At 45.2% G+C, this 15,956-nt stretch overlaps 1 long non-coding RNA gene across 1 annotated transcript; it reads left to right on the top strand.

The window, feature by feature from the left end:
- The first annotated feature begins 246 nt into the window (after positions 1-246).
- Positions 247-8,853, top strand: LOC124271042. The gene is made up of 3 exons (XR_006896927.1): positions 247-257; positions 5,958-5,967; positions 8,747-8,853. It is a non-coding gene; the product is annotated as an uncharacterized LOC124271042 (long non-coding RNA).
- Positions 8,854-15,956: the final 7,103 nt, after the last annotated feature.

The raw sequence follows: 15,956 nt of genomic DNA, 5'->3' as shown, positions 1-15,956 counted from the left end.
TCTGATGCCGACGCGCGTAATTGGACAAAATGGAAAAAACAATGAAAGCAACAAGTACTTCGCGGATTTGCCCTTGTATTGGCAATGTTTCGGTAGTCTGTAGCATTTAAGGCTCAAAACCGAAAAAGAACGTCATAGCTAAACATTTTCAAGCTCATGTGAAATCTCTTACTGATTTTGATATCTATCTCATGGGTACCAGTGGAACTGCCCCAGCTACAAAATGCCCAGCAAATTTGGTCATTCATTCTAATTTGGTCAAATTTATTTAAAATGATTAAATATATGCAGTAAATGCATAGTTTTTGTCAACTTTGATATCATGTTCTTCATATAAAAGTTATTAAGAAGTAATATTTCTGATAAATGTTCCATCAGTAAACTCATACAACTATGTATATACTTTTATATGAAGAACATAATATCAAAGTTGATTAAAAACCATGCATTTATGGCCCATATTTCATCATTTTAAATAAATTAAGACATTTTAACTACCCCTGGGGCAATTTGACCAAAACTCCGGGGCAATTTGCTGGCGGGGAGCTATTTGACTGGCAATCGTGACGTGATTTAATTTATGTTAAAAAAAATACTACTGACAGTAAGCTGTAACAGGGAATGATGGAGTATAAATGAATCTGCGTGGGTAATTCTTCCTTCTTCAGCCTAGCTTTGGGATTTGTATGCCCCATGTGTGCTTGTCTCTTTCATCGCGTCCAACTCCGAATGATCGGACCATTTTCTCCTGCCTAAGTCTGTCTCTTTACTTGGAAAACGGAAGAAATGGTGGCTTTCCATTGTTCGGATGATTCGGTGCATCCCCCAGGCAACAGAATACACCATCGCATTCTCATTTACAAAACGACAGAAACAACACGATTTTGTACTACTGTAGCTTTGGTCTTTGGCAATATGGCGGACTCCAGGCACATTTGACGTCCGCAATGAAAGGTCCACGATGGGTTCCAGCGAAATATGTTTAATGGCGAAGCTGAGATTTACAGAAACTGTTTTCGCTAGATAAAACATAATTATACAAAAATTAATTGTAAATTTCGAATATGTTTCTGATGACTTTATCTCTTACCAAGCAAATCATTGCAATTCACTTGTATTCTCCTTTAATACAGGACTTTACAGTACGGGGAATATCTAAATCTGCGTCATGCACACAAATGTGGCTCAACCTGGTCAAGTTCAAAGACCTGGACAAAGAATCTCTGTGTCACAGGAGGTTGAACATGAACTTTCGTGGTGGACAATCGAAGACAACATCCTTGCCGGTGCTCCTTTCAGACTATCTCATCCCTGACTCACTCTCTACAGGGATGTGTCGACCTCGAGATGGGATGCTCACTTGGACCAATTCCAGGCTCACTCTAGAGGTGGTCGAAGCAAGAAATACACCTTCACATCAATGTGTTAGAGATGTTAGCAGTTATTTTCGAGCCCTTTATCACTGGTGGAATCTGATCCACAGCAAGTCCATGATTGTGACAGACAATTCCATAGTTATAGCATATATCAACAAGCAGGCGGGACTCATTATTCACAACTGATGCAGGCGACTGCGATCAATTTTACAGCATCACCAGATCAGTACAAAAGTGTACCATCAGGGGCACATTCCAGGATGCATCAACATCCTCTCTCTCTCCAGGGAGGGCCAAGCCTTAGCCACCCGAATGAACACTCCATCATGAGGCTTTTACCTATGATTGTCAACAAATGGGAAACTCACTCAGTTTGTGATTTACAAGGTCTATCAGTAGGATCGGATTTTTTTCAGATTAAGCACTTATAGACACTTTGCTATATATCTTCCCGAAATGGGACTTGTGTCTAGTGCTTCAATCTCTACTCAGGGCTCCTTTCAAACCTATGCAAGCATCTCCCCTCAAGTTCCGACTTTTATAACAGCCTTAGTATCACAAGGCTACACACCTTAGTATCTGAGAGCTACATGAATTTCTCATCTATTCCGTTATTCAGGAAGGCTACAAGGGAGATATGTAGAATGCTCCCCAGAGTTTGTAGCTAAGAATCAGACTACAGGCCAGCTGCAGAACTTATAAGATTCCAGCTCTCCCAGCCACAGTACTGCTTCGAGGTCAAATGAAACAGATTGCTATGCCACATCAGAGCATTAAGATGGTACTCTCAAAGAACAGTATCGTTCAGGAGGAAGCGGTGTAGACTATTTATTTGGGGTATGGGTATCAGTGTGGGTTGGTGGTGGTGTGTTATTCATCAAAAGACTAGGCGAGGAATATTCAGATAGGACATGGACCTACAGGAATACCGCCATTGGTGGAAGGTGAGTCTGATTCCGGATTTAATAAGTGTTGTGAAATTTTACTTTTTATAATAAGGATAGTCTGTAATACACCATGAAGTGGAGGAGGAAATGGCTAACACAACCCTGAGGTAAGAAAGCTTTACTTATAATTACAACAATAATTGTGATTGTTCATAATTTTAATTTAATGGTCACATGCAGCGTAAAACACAACTTTGCAGATTCTGATACCTTTCGGTATTGACTTACAGTAACAAATTATCAAATATGCAAAATTCAACTTATAAAGTTGAAAATAGCGCCAGTGAAACTCCCCTGCGAAATCGAGAGTTCAAAGCGATTCACTAACTTCTGGGGTGAAAAGTGGTTTCAACAGCTGTCCTGCGCCGTGAATAGGTTAGCTCAGCTTGAAGAGGGATTCCCGGATTATAAGGTCGTGAGCAGGAGTAGTCTAATCTTGGTTATGTACACAAACAACAAATAGTAAATTATCTACTCGTTACATATAATAACCTTGTTAAGGATCTAGATCTAATAATCTTCTATGTGTCAACCACTGAAGTGTTCGACATTTCAAGAAAACCTCAGCTGGTGGTGAATACCTCGAGTAGGCTTTGATGTGAGCTTTTTTTTCTAATGTTTTGACTTTTGTTGATATTTCACGAAGGCCTTGAGCTTTTATGTGTTATGACAGTAGATTACTGATTTAACTGTTAAAATAATTTTTTATTTGACTATTTCACCACACATTCTTCTTAACGGAGTCACTTTCTCAGTTCGATACTTAAAAGCAATGTCATTAACATCGTCAGAATTTCTAACTGTGATATAGATCTATATGCCTCTGTCACAGACAAAAGTTAATGTCTGTTTTATTGACACCTATGTGTCTGCCTGCCTGTCTGATAATGACCAATATGCAATACACAACTTCGATCACTGACCTCATGCGAATTTGAACTTAACAGCCTATCAGGCTATACACCATAAACAAGACGCATTGATTTATAAAGGCTCGTGCACGCGAGTTCTGTCTCTGTCACATTATGTAATTACACATACAGGCAGGTGTGATACTGCGTACACATGACATATTATGATGTCTGCTAACTGCAAAATGTTATACACAAAAAATGAGCATGTATTTACACACACAAAGAGCCCTGAGCATATCGGCAAATGAACCAGCCAATGAAAGACTTTGTTACCGCTTCCACCAGCTCTGACTGGGTTCGGTTTCCTGGGTGCCTCAAGTTTGGCGGGAAGTAGACCCAAGTACTAAATTTTGCATTTTGATTTGTGATTGTATGCTTATAATTTTATTTATTTGTTTTTCATAATCAGCAATGTACATTATACATCATGAATAAGTGATAATTGTGTTTTAATTATGTTTGCTTTTTGGTTGCATAATGTGACCTTTAATGAATAGTTCATGTACAAACGTCTACACATTTATAAAACTAATGGAGATAACAAACTGTATTTTGGTCCGGCCCTGTGTTGTTTATTTTAGTTAAAATATACGTAACAAACTACAGTTATAATGAACTAAAATTAGTGAAGCCTTTGAGTTTGTTATAACCATAGTGTACTGTATATAGCTATATGCTATTTGTATACTTTGACCTAACTAGAAAAACTCAGTTTTACAAAGTGCTGTCATCTGAGATTAAAAGATTCTTATTTCATGGTTATTGTGTAATTTGGATTGAATCTGAACTTGGGGGTAACAGCAGATGATTGAATGTCTTTATGATACTAGTAATTGATGAATACGGGCTTTTAACTTTGTTGTAAAGACAAATAACCCAGACAAATGAAGAGTATTATTCTGATGGGTGTTTATAACAGTAAAAAGTCACTGTGAGTTTTTTTTGTACAAATGTCAAAACAACCAACAGGCTCTGACACTGGGATGCAGCCACACTGTGACACTTGGTGATATTGTTACTTATTTCCAGGTGTTGGGGAGCAGTGAGTGTATCAGGGGTCAGGAGGTACAGGGATACCCCAACCAGCAGGCTCTGACACTGAGATGCAGCTACACTGTGACACCTGGTGATGTTGTTACTTTTATTCCAGGTGTTGGGGAGCAGTGAGTGTATCAGGGTCAGGAGGCAGCAAGGATACCCAACCAGCAGGCTCTGACACTGAGATGCAGCTACACAGTGACACCTGGTGATATTGTTACTTATTTCCAGGTGTTGGGGAGCAGTGAGTGTATCAGGTCAGGAGGTACAGGGGATACCCAACCAGCAGGCTCTGACACTGAGATGCAGCTACACTGTGACACCTGGTGATGTTGTTACTTATTTCCAGGTGCTGTGGGAGCAGTGACTGTCTCAGGAGTCAGGAGGTACTGAGGATACCCAACCAAGCAGGCTCTGACACTGAGATGCAGCTACACTGTGACAGATGATGTTGTTACTGATTACACATGGAGGAGGGTGGAGGCAGCTCTAGAGTGAACATAGTCACTGGATCGGTGCCTGCTCAGACAGCTGTGTTCCTGGACTCCTGGCAGAACAAGGGGCGTGTTTGTTGGTGACTACACCTCCTCCATCGACATCCAGCTGCCTGCCAGTCATGTGACCTCCAGCTATGCCGGACGCCACAGGTGTGAAGTGTTGGTGCTGTCAGGGTCAGCTTATGCTGATGTCACTGCCCTCTCTGTGTTGAGTAAGTATCAGATGAAAATTCAGCTTATTAATCAAATGCATGTGAAGTATATGAATTATGCTAATGAGTGTTAATCCAATTTAAATGAAAAACAACTCATTTCTGTGTCACCATGTATTAATAGAAAAACTAGTGCAATACAATTTGAAGGATGCAGTGCATCAAAATGTAAAATAAAATATTAAGAAGTAGCTCAGGCATGAAATGTTTGCATCATTAGCGAGAGTATATACAATGGGGTTCTGGACCACTTTTCAACCAAAGCCTCTGCAAAGCCTTATTTCACAAGTAAGGCTTTGAGGTCGGACTCCATAGCTCTTGCTACCATTACCCTACTATATGAAAAGTTTGGGACAATAAGCGGGGCCTCCCTAGCCGTACCAATTATGGCTGGAGTGTGTTGGTATCCTGGGATTGCTCTATAATAGCTCCGCGTGGCTATGTCACGCGATTGACATCGATGAAACAGTTTAATGTGAATGCGCCTATAAATCTCTTTGGTGTTTGTAATAAAAGGCTTGCTGGGCTTTTCACCCCTTGTTCTATGTACTTTTATCATCCTCGCTGATAGTAGACTTACCGAGACTTGAGATCGAGAATCTCTTGTTTCATTTTTATTATATTTTGTGAGTTCAGAGAGGATTGAACTAAATTCCTCCTCTGAGATCTTTACTGTCAGTGAGTGCGGTAGAAATATCGCTCACTTACTGTGTTCAGCTTTGCTTCCAGCCAGAACCCTGATCTCATCGTGTTTCAATGCCTTACGATGCAGTCTGCGTGATGCAAACTTAAGCACCAACCCTAACACCCTGCCACCTGAAGCTGTTATTTCAATACCTAGCACTACGGGTAGCCAATGTGGTAGCTAATAACAACCCAACACCTCGCCGGGCCCCAGCCCCATGTTGGTTGCCATAAGGGCAGTGTCAGCCCCGTCTACCGATATTGAAAGCTCTATGGTACTTTTACATAGTGCTTTACGTGTGTCGCGGTCTTGTTCTAGCTAGCGTTTCACATCACATAACTGCCTCAAAGCGGAACCGCTCTCACGGTTTCCAGGGTCTTCAAGCTACTTCCTCTACGACTGGGTACAGGCCCATCCTATAATATATATTGCAAAAAGATATTTTAATTGGGTTTCATTTAATAGTCGATCCAGCGTGCCCAGAGGCTTATAAGGTATAAATCCTCATGTAGGAGAATAGGTGAGAATGTAATAGGTAACTCTGCATCCACACGGAAACTCCTCATAGTGGGGGTTATTATCCACCCATGGTAGGGGGCTTATTAAGGGGTTATAGAACCCGTTGAGGGGTCAGGTTGTATGATGATGATGGAAACGTTGATACCTGGCCTGGGAACTCCAGTGTACAGTCACCCGGGTAAAGTTGTTGTTCTGCAGGATCACCCCTATGGAGACATCTATCTATGATGGTGGAGCCTGGTACCATAGCGGAATCCTTTGTTCCGTAGCAGTTATACCTTAACTCACCCCGTAGAATGCCCATAACATATTGGATGGCGATCTTAGTGTAATCGTTGTATTAGGGGCGAGGAATGAAACACCCGGCCGGGTACGCTATTCTTAATTTCAGAGATATCATTATGTTCATTTAATGTGATATAAGGTGAGGCGAGTGTTAAGTTGACTATCCATTCAGGCTCTTTAAGATCTGATATGCTTGGTATCCGCCTATACACGCTTGTCTTTGAAGTGTAGGATGTATAAGGTGTCTTCCTCACCAGGTTGATCGAATCCCTCCGTGTCACCTAGGTCGTGTCATTAGTGTTGGGGTGAAGCCAAGACATTGTTATAATACTATTACGATATAATTTCCAACTGGTTTTCTGATAATAGTTCAGGGTGAACTTAATCCCCATGAAGTGTATGTTGTCAGGTAGGAAGATCTTGGTTAGTGATATAGAAGTGTTTTCCACGCGATCACGGTGACACCCTGCAGACTGGTGTTGGAGCCGACACCCATCCGCGCGTAAACTGTGCAAGCGTGATACTGGTGTGCAGTTTCACCCACCCGAGTTTGACCCCTTCCACGATCTACGACATCATTCCCCGATGGTTCCCCTAGGTAGACTTTGATGATCAGTGTTGAGTTAGCGGTAGACTCTCTAGTATCCTGACCGGCCGCGCCTTCAAATTCAGACACCAACTGCAATATCACGTTTTGCATGCCCGCTTTACTTTCGATAGCATGTGGGCTGCCATACTGGCGAAAGTGGGCTGATGACTACGCTCGTCTCTGAGTCGGGGCGTAAAGCCAATTTCCAGTAGGGTTCCGTTGTTAACCACTTTGTTTAGGTGGTTATCTTTGTTATCCCGTGAACACATAGGGGAGCCGAGCCTAATATTGAGAAACCAGTCGTCTTTATCTGGTAACAACACCCACTTGTCATCTTACGGTGAAGGCAGTATATGGCTTGTTTCGCTTAATGGGTAGCGCTCTCAACATCGTCTAAGTCGAACAGTTTGCCCCGAAAGATGGGTATATTATCCAATTATCATTACGGTGGTGACTAGGGTGTACTTAGTGTTGACTACCGCTCTTGAGGTATCTACTATATCACCTAGTGCTCCAATCGAGAAAGGACTTCAGCAGCGTTTGTAAATGTTGTTTTTTCAGTTGCAAGGCAGCATAATTTACCATCTACTCCGGGCGTTCGAAACCCGCATGTGTCCGAGGTGGGAGATCCCCACATTGTAGCATTTTTTCACGGCCCTTTGTGCGCTTTCTGGTCATTTTATGTGGCGTTAAGCTGAGGGTATCCTATATTCGCGCGGGATTATGATTTTATATCTATTACCCGATATTATCAGCTCAGGGATGTTGCCCTTGGGGTTAACCTCTTATACTGCGAGGTGAAAGCGATTCAGTTCTACCGTCGTTGTATTTCTCCTCGTTTTCACCGCAACGGCTCTCAGTATAGTGGAAGGGTGATATATGAATGTTGTCGCGCCAGCTCCACCTGACCCTAGATGAATGTACGGCTCGATTCCGGTACTAGGTCCGGGTAACTTCGATGCATAATGACCGGTTGTTGTTGGTTTTATCTCGTCAGGTGACATACCGAGTGTCGCCAATGGCCGGCCGGAGCCTCAAGGAGTTTCTTCCGATTTGTTGATTAACACCACTGTGCCGCTTGAATCGTTCATCTTGAGTTCGGCTCCCAGGGTTTGAAGACCTCATCGCTTAAAGCGCTGAGCACACGCTGTAGTAGGCGGTCAGTTATCTGGCTCAGCGAGTTCCACTAACGAACAGCTTATTGTTGCTGGCGTTGATGTTAGTCCATTCGCGGTAGGTAGGTGATGCTCGCCGAGTCTGCGACTTCCGAGTTGACCCGGACGTATTTATCGATCAGCGTCGTCAGCTGAAGCGAGCCTCACCATTTCGTTATTCCTGGAAGTGTTATGTACATGTTAGAGTATATATGCTCATTATATAATAGTTTTAAAATGTATTCCCAAGGAGGAGCATCCTGCGCCAAAGGGGAGATGTCTTACTCCTGGAGTGTTTACCCTAAACTGGACATAGATTTCTCACCCATGAAGATCGCGGTTGCTGATGGGATGTATTTCAACGCCAACTTTTAGATGTGTTCAGCCTGTATAAATTTTAGGTGACTAACGCTTAAAGGTAGTTCATGCTTGGTTCAACAACCCGATGCAGTTCTGGCAGAATCAACTCAACTTGCAGCGTGTGAATTAGCTACACTGTGACACTTGGTGATATTGTTACTTATTTCCAGGGTGTTGGGGGAGCAGTGGAGTGTATCAGGGTCAGGAGGTACAGGGATACCCAACCAGCAGGCTCTGACACTGAGATGCAGCTACACTGTGACAACCTGGTGATGTTGCTACTTATTTCCAGGTGTTGGGGAGCAGTGAGTGTATCAGGGTCAGGAGGTACAGGGGATACCTTAACCAGCAGGCTCTGGACACTGAGATGCAGTTACACAGAAAGGACACCTTGGCAGATATTGTTACTTATTTCCAGGTGCTTGGGGAGCAGTGAGTGTATCTGTGGCCAGGAGGTACAGGGATACCCAACCAGCAGGCTGGCCTGACACTGAGATGCAGTGTGCCACACTGGTGACACCTGGTGATGGGGCTGTTACTTATTTCCCAGGTGCTGTGAGTGCAGGACTGGCCCCAGGGTCAGGGAGGTACAGGGATACCCAACCAGCAGGTGCCTCCTGACACTGAGATGCAGCTACACCGTGACAGATGATGCTTGTTACTGATTACACATGGAGGAGGGTGGAGGGCAGCTCTAGAGTGAACATAGTCACTGGATCGGTGCCTGCCTCAGACAGCTGTGTTCCTGACCCCTGGCAGAACAAGGGCTTGTTTGTTGGTGACTACACCTCCTCCATCGACTATCCAGCTGCCTCGCCAGTCATGTGGACCTCCAGCTATGTCGGGATGTACAGGTGTGAAGTGTTGGTGCTGTCAGGGCTGGGCTTATGCTGATGTCACTGCCTCTTGTGTTGAGTAAGTATCAGATGAAAATTCAGCTTATTAATCAAATGCATGTGAAGCATATGAATTATGCTAATAGTGTTAATCCAATTTAAAATGAAAACAACTCATTTCTGTGTCACTCATGTATTAATAGAAAAAAACTAGTGCAATATTAATTTGAAGGATGCAGTGCATCAAAATGTAAATAAAATATTAAGTAGCTCAGGTACGAAATGTTTGCATCATTAAGTAGAGTATACAATGGGGTTCTGGACCACTTTCAACCAAAAGCCTCTGCAAAGCCTTATTTCACAAGTAAAAGGCTTTGGTCGGACCCCTTAGCTCTTGCTGCTACCATTACCCCTACTATGAAAAAAGTTTGGGACAACAGCTGGGCCTCCTAGCCGCCACCGGGTAAGGTGGCTGGAGGTGTTGGTATCCTGGGATTGTTTCTATAATAGCTCCACGTATCGCATATGTCATGCTGACATCGATGAAACAGTTTAATGTGAATCGCCATAATCTATGCACTTTGGTGTTTGTAATAAAGGCTTGCTGGGCTTTTTTCACCCCTCTCTTGTTCTATGTACTTTTTTATCATCCCTCTGATAGTAGACTTACGAGAGACTTGGATCAATCTCTTGTTTCATTTTATTATATTTTGTGAGTTCAGAGAGAGGATTGAACTAAATTCCTCCCTCTGAGATCTTACTGTCAGTGAGAGTGCAGTAGAAATAATGGCCACTTACTGTGTTCAGCTTTGCTTCAGCCAGAACCCTGATCTCATCGCGGTTTCAATGCCTTACGATGCAGTCTGCTGATGCAAACTTAAGCACTAACCCTAACACCCCTGCCACCCCAGCTGTTATTTCCCAATACCTAGCACTACGGGTAGTAGCCACGATGGTAGCTAACAACCCAACACCTGCCGCCCCAGCCCCATGCTGGTTGCTATAAGGGCAGTATCAGCCCCGGCCCACCTATATTGAAAGCTCTATGGTACTTTTTACATAGTGCTTTACGGTGTCGCGTCTTGTTCTAGTTGGCGCTTTACACATCACATAACTGTCTTCCAGCGAACCCGCTTCACGGCTTCCAGGGTCTTCGCTACTCTCTTACCACTGGGTAGCAGCTCCATCCTATAATATATATTGCAAAAGATATTTTAATTGGGTTTCATTTAATTAGTCGACAACGTATTCTTGAGGCTTATAAGGTATAAATCCTTCTGTAGGAGAATAGGTGAGGAATGTAATAGGTAACTCTGCATCCACACTAAACTCCTCATAGTGGGGGTTATTATCCACCCATGGTAGGGGCCAATATGGGGTTATAGAACCCGCTGAGGGGTCAGGGTTGTATGATGATACGGAAACGCTGATACCTTGGCCTGGGAACTCCAGTGTACAGTCACCCCGGTAAAAAGTTGTTGTTCTGCAGGATCACCCCCTATGGAGACATCTATGATGAGCTGGAGCCTGGTACCATAGCCGGAATCCCTTTGTTCCCGTGAGCAGTTATACTTTAACCTCACCCCCGTGAGAATGCCCATAACATATTGGATGGCGATCTTAGTGTAATCGCTGTATTAGGGGCCTGAATGAAAACACCCGGGCCGGTACCGCTTATTCTTAATTTCAGAGATACATTACGTTCATTTTAATGTGATATAAGGTGAGGCGAAAGTGTTAAGTTGATTCATCCATTCAGGCTCTTTAAGATCTGATAACGTATCCGGGCCATACACGCTTGTCTTTTGAAGTGTAGGGATGTATAAGGTGTCTTCTCTCTCTCTCACCAGGTTGATCGCATCCCTCCGTGTCACCTAGGTCGGTAATCGTAGTGTTGGGGTGAAGCCAAGCATTTCATTGCTATAATACTATTACTTATATAATTTCCAACTGGTTTTCTGATAATAGTTCAGGGTGAACTTAATCCCCATGAAGTGTATTCGTTGTCAGGTAGGAAGATCTTGGTTAGTGATATAGTAGTTTCCACGCATCACGGCGACATTCCTGCAGACTGGTGTTGAGCCGACACCCATCCGCGAGACGCAAACTGTGCAAACGCGGATACTGGTGTCGCTTTCACCCACCTGAAGTTTGATCCCCCTTCAATGCATCTCGACATCATTCCCTCGATGGTTCCCTAGGTAGACTTTGATGATCAGTGTTGAGTTCCGGCCGGGTAGACTTTCTAGTATCCTGACCACGCCTTCAAATTCAGACACCAACTGTAATGTCACGCTTTGCATGCCCGGGCTTTACTCGATAGCATGTGGGCTGCCATACTGGCGACCAGTGGGCTGATGACTACGCTACGCCTCTGAGTCGGGACGTTAGTTTTCACGAAAGCAGGGTTCCGCTTGTTAACCACTCTCTTTGTTTAGGTGGTTATCTTTGTTATCCGTGGAACACATAGGGGAGAGCCGAGCCTTCCACATTGAGAAACCAGTCGTTCTTTATCTGGTATCAACAACCATCTTTAACTTTGTCATCTTCGTGAAGACGGTTTATATGGTTTGTTTCGGCGCTTTATCGTAGTGCTCTCAACATCGCCTGCTTCGCAACAGTTTGCCCCCGAACGATGGGTATATTTATCCACTTATCATTACCGTGGTGACTAGGGTGTACTTTAGTGTTGACTCAACCGCCTTTGAGGTATCTACTATATCACCTAGTACTCCACCGAGGGGACTTTCAACGCCGCTTGTAAATGTTGTTTTTCAGTTGCAAGGCGCATAATTTTACATCATCTACTCCGAGCCGCCGAAACCGCTGCGGTGTCCCCGAGGTCGAGATCCCCACATTGACGATTTTTTCACCCCGGCCCTTGTGCTTGGTCATTTTATGTGAAGCTGCTAGCTGAGGTATCCTATATTCACGGATTATGATTTATATCTAACACCGATATTATCAGCTCAGGTATGTTGCCCTTGAGTCCTCTCTTATACTGCCGCGTGGGTGAAAACGACTCGGTTCTACCGCCGTTGTATTTCTCCGCTTTCACCGCACGGCCTCAGTATAGTGGAAGGGTGACCCCTTGAATGTTGTAATGCTAGCTCACCTGACCTAGATGAATGTACAGCCTCGCACGGGTAATTAGGTCGGGTAACTCGCGCCTGTGACGGTTGTTGTTGGTTTTATCTCGCCAGGTGACATACCGAGTGTCCTCGCCAATGGCCGGCCGAGCCTCAAGGAGTTTCTTCCGTTGTTGATTAACACCACTGTGCCGCTTTGAGTCGCTTCATCTTGAGTTCGGCTCCCCAGGGTTTGAAGACCCCATCGCTTAGCGATGAGCACACGCTTCGTAGTAGCCGGTTGGCCAGTTATCTGGCTGCGAAGTTCCACTAACTAACAGCTTATTGTTGCTGGCGCTGATGTTAGTCCATTGGGTAGGTAGGTGATATCGCAGAGTGCGACTTCGAGCTGACCGGATCGATATCGATCGCTAAGGGCCAGCTGAACGGCCTCACCGCCGCTATTCCTGGAAGTGTTATGTACATGTTAGAGTATATATGCTCATTATATAATAGTTTTAAAATGTATTCCCAAGGAGGAGCATCCTCGCTAAGGAGGTCTTACTCCCCTGAGGTTTTAATCTAAACTGACATAGATTTCACCCATGAAGATCGCGCTGTTGCTGATGGATGTATTTCAACGCCCAGCTTTTAGATGTGTTCAGCCTGTATAAATTTTCGGTGACTAACGCTTAAGGTAGTTCATGCTTGGTTCAACAACCCGATGCAGTTCTGGCAGAATCAACTCAACTTCGGGCCGTGGTGGTGCGCCTACAACGGGTGTGGTGTGACATTGACCGCACACTAACGGGCGTGGACCGCTGAGTCAGTCTGTGTTCAAGTTCCACGTGGTACTACCAGGTCAGGCGATCCTTAAAGAAATCAGCGCCCCGCCCCATACAGGACAATGCATGGAACCCATTAAACAACAAGTACGATAGGGCGGGCCTACTTAACGTGATTTGCAACGACCAACTAAACCCAAGACGGATTACGCTTTCGGGCCGAACCACGGTTGGGTATCCCCATCGCTCACCAAATGCCCTTGTGTGGAAGCCAGCAAACTGCTGGTGAAAGATTGGGGATACAAGTCGATCATCTCTTCACAACCAACGAGTGGGATGACCGTTACATGGCTTTCAATGCCAACAAGGAGTACAGAGTCTGGAGGTTTGATCAGGGAGGGGCAGCGGATGACTGGAAAAAGTTTATGTTGACACGCCGAAAGGGTTTACTCGTACCGCACTGAACGCTTAAACGACTTCGATTCAACGACGCAGGGCTGTGTTGGGTGCGCAGGACGCAAACGCTCCAGTATTATCGGTAAGGGGACTGCTTACGACGCCAGAAACAGTTCGCTGCCAACGCTGAGGATGCTATCAATGCTCCAGTTGATCTCCCGAAAGTGCCATCAAACGCTACCAAGACGGTTGGAATATGCCAGGTCGAAAGTAGACTACGTCTTCGATGTGGGGCTGTACATGGCTCCGAGTGATATGCAACTGAGGGTAAAAAAAGTAGTGGGCTACAACAACAAAATAGTTGTAGCCACGGCGGACCAAAAGTTGGGCCAACCTCGATGTCAACATCCCCTACGCCCCACCACCCACTAACCGTGAAACGGGTATAGTGGCGCCACCCCTCGAGCCTAGGGTTCAACTAACCCTGTGGGGTCACCCCCACAATCCAATCAGCAGCACATCGATCGTAAAACAGCCCTGGTGGTTGGTGGGGTAGCTTTGGGGCTCATTTGGTTAAAAATTTCTTAGCCGCTACGCGACACCAGACTCCGCCACGGCGACCATGGCTGCCCACAGGTTTTGACTAAGCCACGCGGCAGTTTTAGCAAGAGCCCAACAACCACGGTGACGATGCTACCCAGGATGCCGGCAGGGCTCTCGCAGCCTTACTCAGCCAGTTTAGCCAGGGCCTCCCCGAAGTTTTTTATCCACTTTGACACCACCTGTGGGTGTTGGTGTTGGTGCAGGCGTGGGGCTACGCTACCCCCGTCAGTGACACCACCAGGGTTGATATGATGAAGCCCAATGCAGTCAGAATGCTGGCGATGGTGATGCCTTGCTCTCGAACAGGATCCAATCCTGTCAGCTAGCGTGGTGTCTTCATTTAGGACTCGATCGATGGTTTCCGTGACTCTACTCGATCTGGGATCGAGGGTTTCCTGTTAGAGGAAGCGGATTCCAACCGAAGTCCGCCTCGCCTTCCAAGTTTTTATTCTATCCTCGATAATGACGCTTCATATCACCATCCGCTTTCGGTGAGTTTTATTTTCTCGCGAAGCCATGTGCTCATCGATTTCATTAAGTTTCCCATGTTGTTCACGAAGTTCTCCGCGCATGTTTCTGTATGTTTCGCCTAGGCCTCGCAGTTCCTCAGGGGAAATTCGAGACCCGCAAGGGTTTGTCATGGTAACGTGGTCAATATTTTCTCGATACTGTCCGACGCTTTAGCATCGCTAGGGTCATCGCCTTTGGTCTGGCTGCTTGCAGATCTTAGACGGCCTTCGGGAAGTTTTTGGTCGCTTCGCCGTGAATCTATGAAGCCTAGTTCATCACGGATCAGCTGGACCCCACCAGGGCTTACTGGTGAGTGTTGACAAAGCATACGGCTTCCCGCCTTTTATGATATCGACTCCTCGGTGAGCCTTCAATCGCAGCGGCGCTCTTCTTATCGACGGTAAACTTGGCATAGTCCCTTCCCAACGGCTTGATGTTGTCTCTATTTTCAACTGCGCTTGTAATAATCGGGTTTCGACAGCAGGCTGTACAAGTTCAGTAATTTAATGGGTAGTGAATGAGGTGTCATCCTCGAATGCCTGGGCACTATCATCCCACATATCATCCATAGGTATGTACTCTGCCATTATTTAGTATTAAAATATATTTCATTTATATAACAATGTAACGGTAGAAAACTAGATCCTTTCAGAAGATCAAGAGAGCCTCTAGATGCCAGAGCTGCGCCAGTCGGGTGACCATCACCAACAATCCCAGCAAGATAGACCAGAATCAAACTCTGCTGGTTAGATTTCCAAACCTTGGGAGAATGACCTCATTGTACCAGGCACGGTTCGACTTGGCGCTCAACCTCACGCTGGACCTCCACCAATCCACAAACGGAGCTAGTGCGAACGTAGGTCGAGCCATCATCAAGAAAACCACCATCAAGATCAGCTGTAACGAGGTGCTGAGCATCGACGACAGTTTAATGCGGTTTCACTGCTACGGGATCTCTGGAAAAGCCGAGGGAGAACGGTCAATGACGCGGTACCAGGGTATCAGCAAATCAACCCGGTCGCCAAGATAGGGTATGCCTTCACGCAAAGACCAGCCAGACAAGATCACAGACGGTGAAAAGGCCATCGCCAAGCCGCATCGGAACCGGTTCTGCGGCCGCCGACTTCGAAGTTGTTTTCACGGACACGCCGCCGCTTTTACCAGGCCGCGCTGGGTGATAGG

The sequence above is a fragment of the Haliotis rubra genome, unplaced genomic scaffold (genome assembly GCF_003918875.1).
Source record: "Haliotis rubra isolate DU_JTF1 unplaced genomic scaffold, ASM391887v1 Scf157, whole genome shotgun sequence".
NCBI lineage: Eukaryota > Metazoa > Mollusca > Gastropoda > Lepetellida > Haliotidae > Haliotis > Haliotis rubra.
The sequence above is the reverse complement of the archived record's forward strand: the minus strand, read 5'-3'. Positions and strand labels throughout refer to the sequence as shown.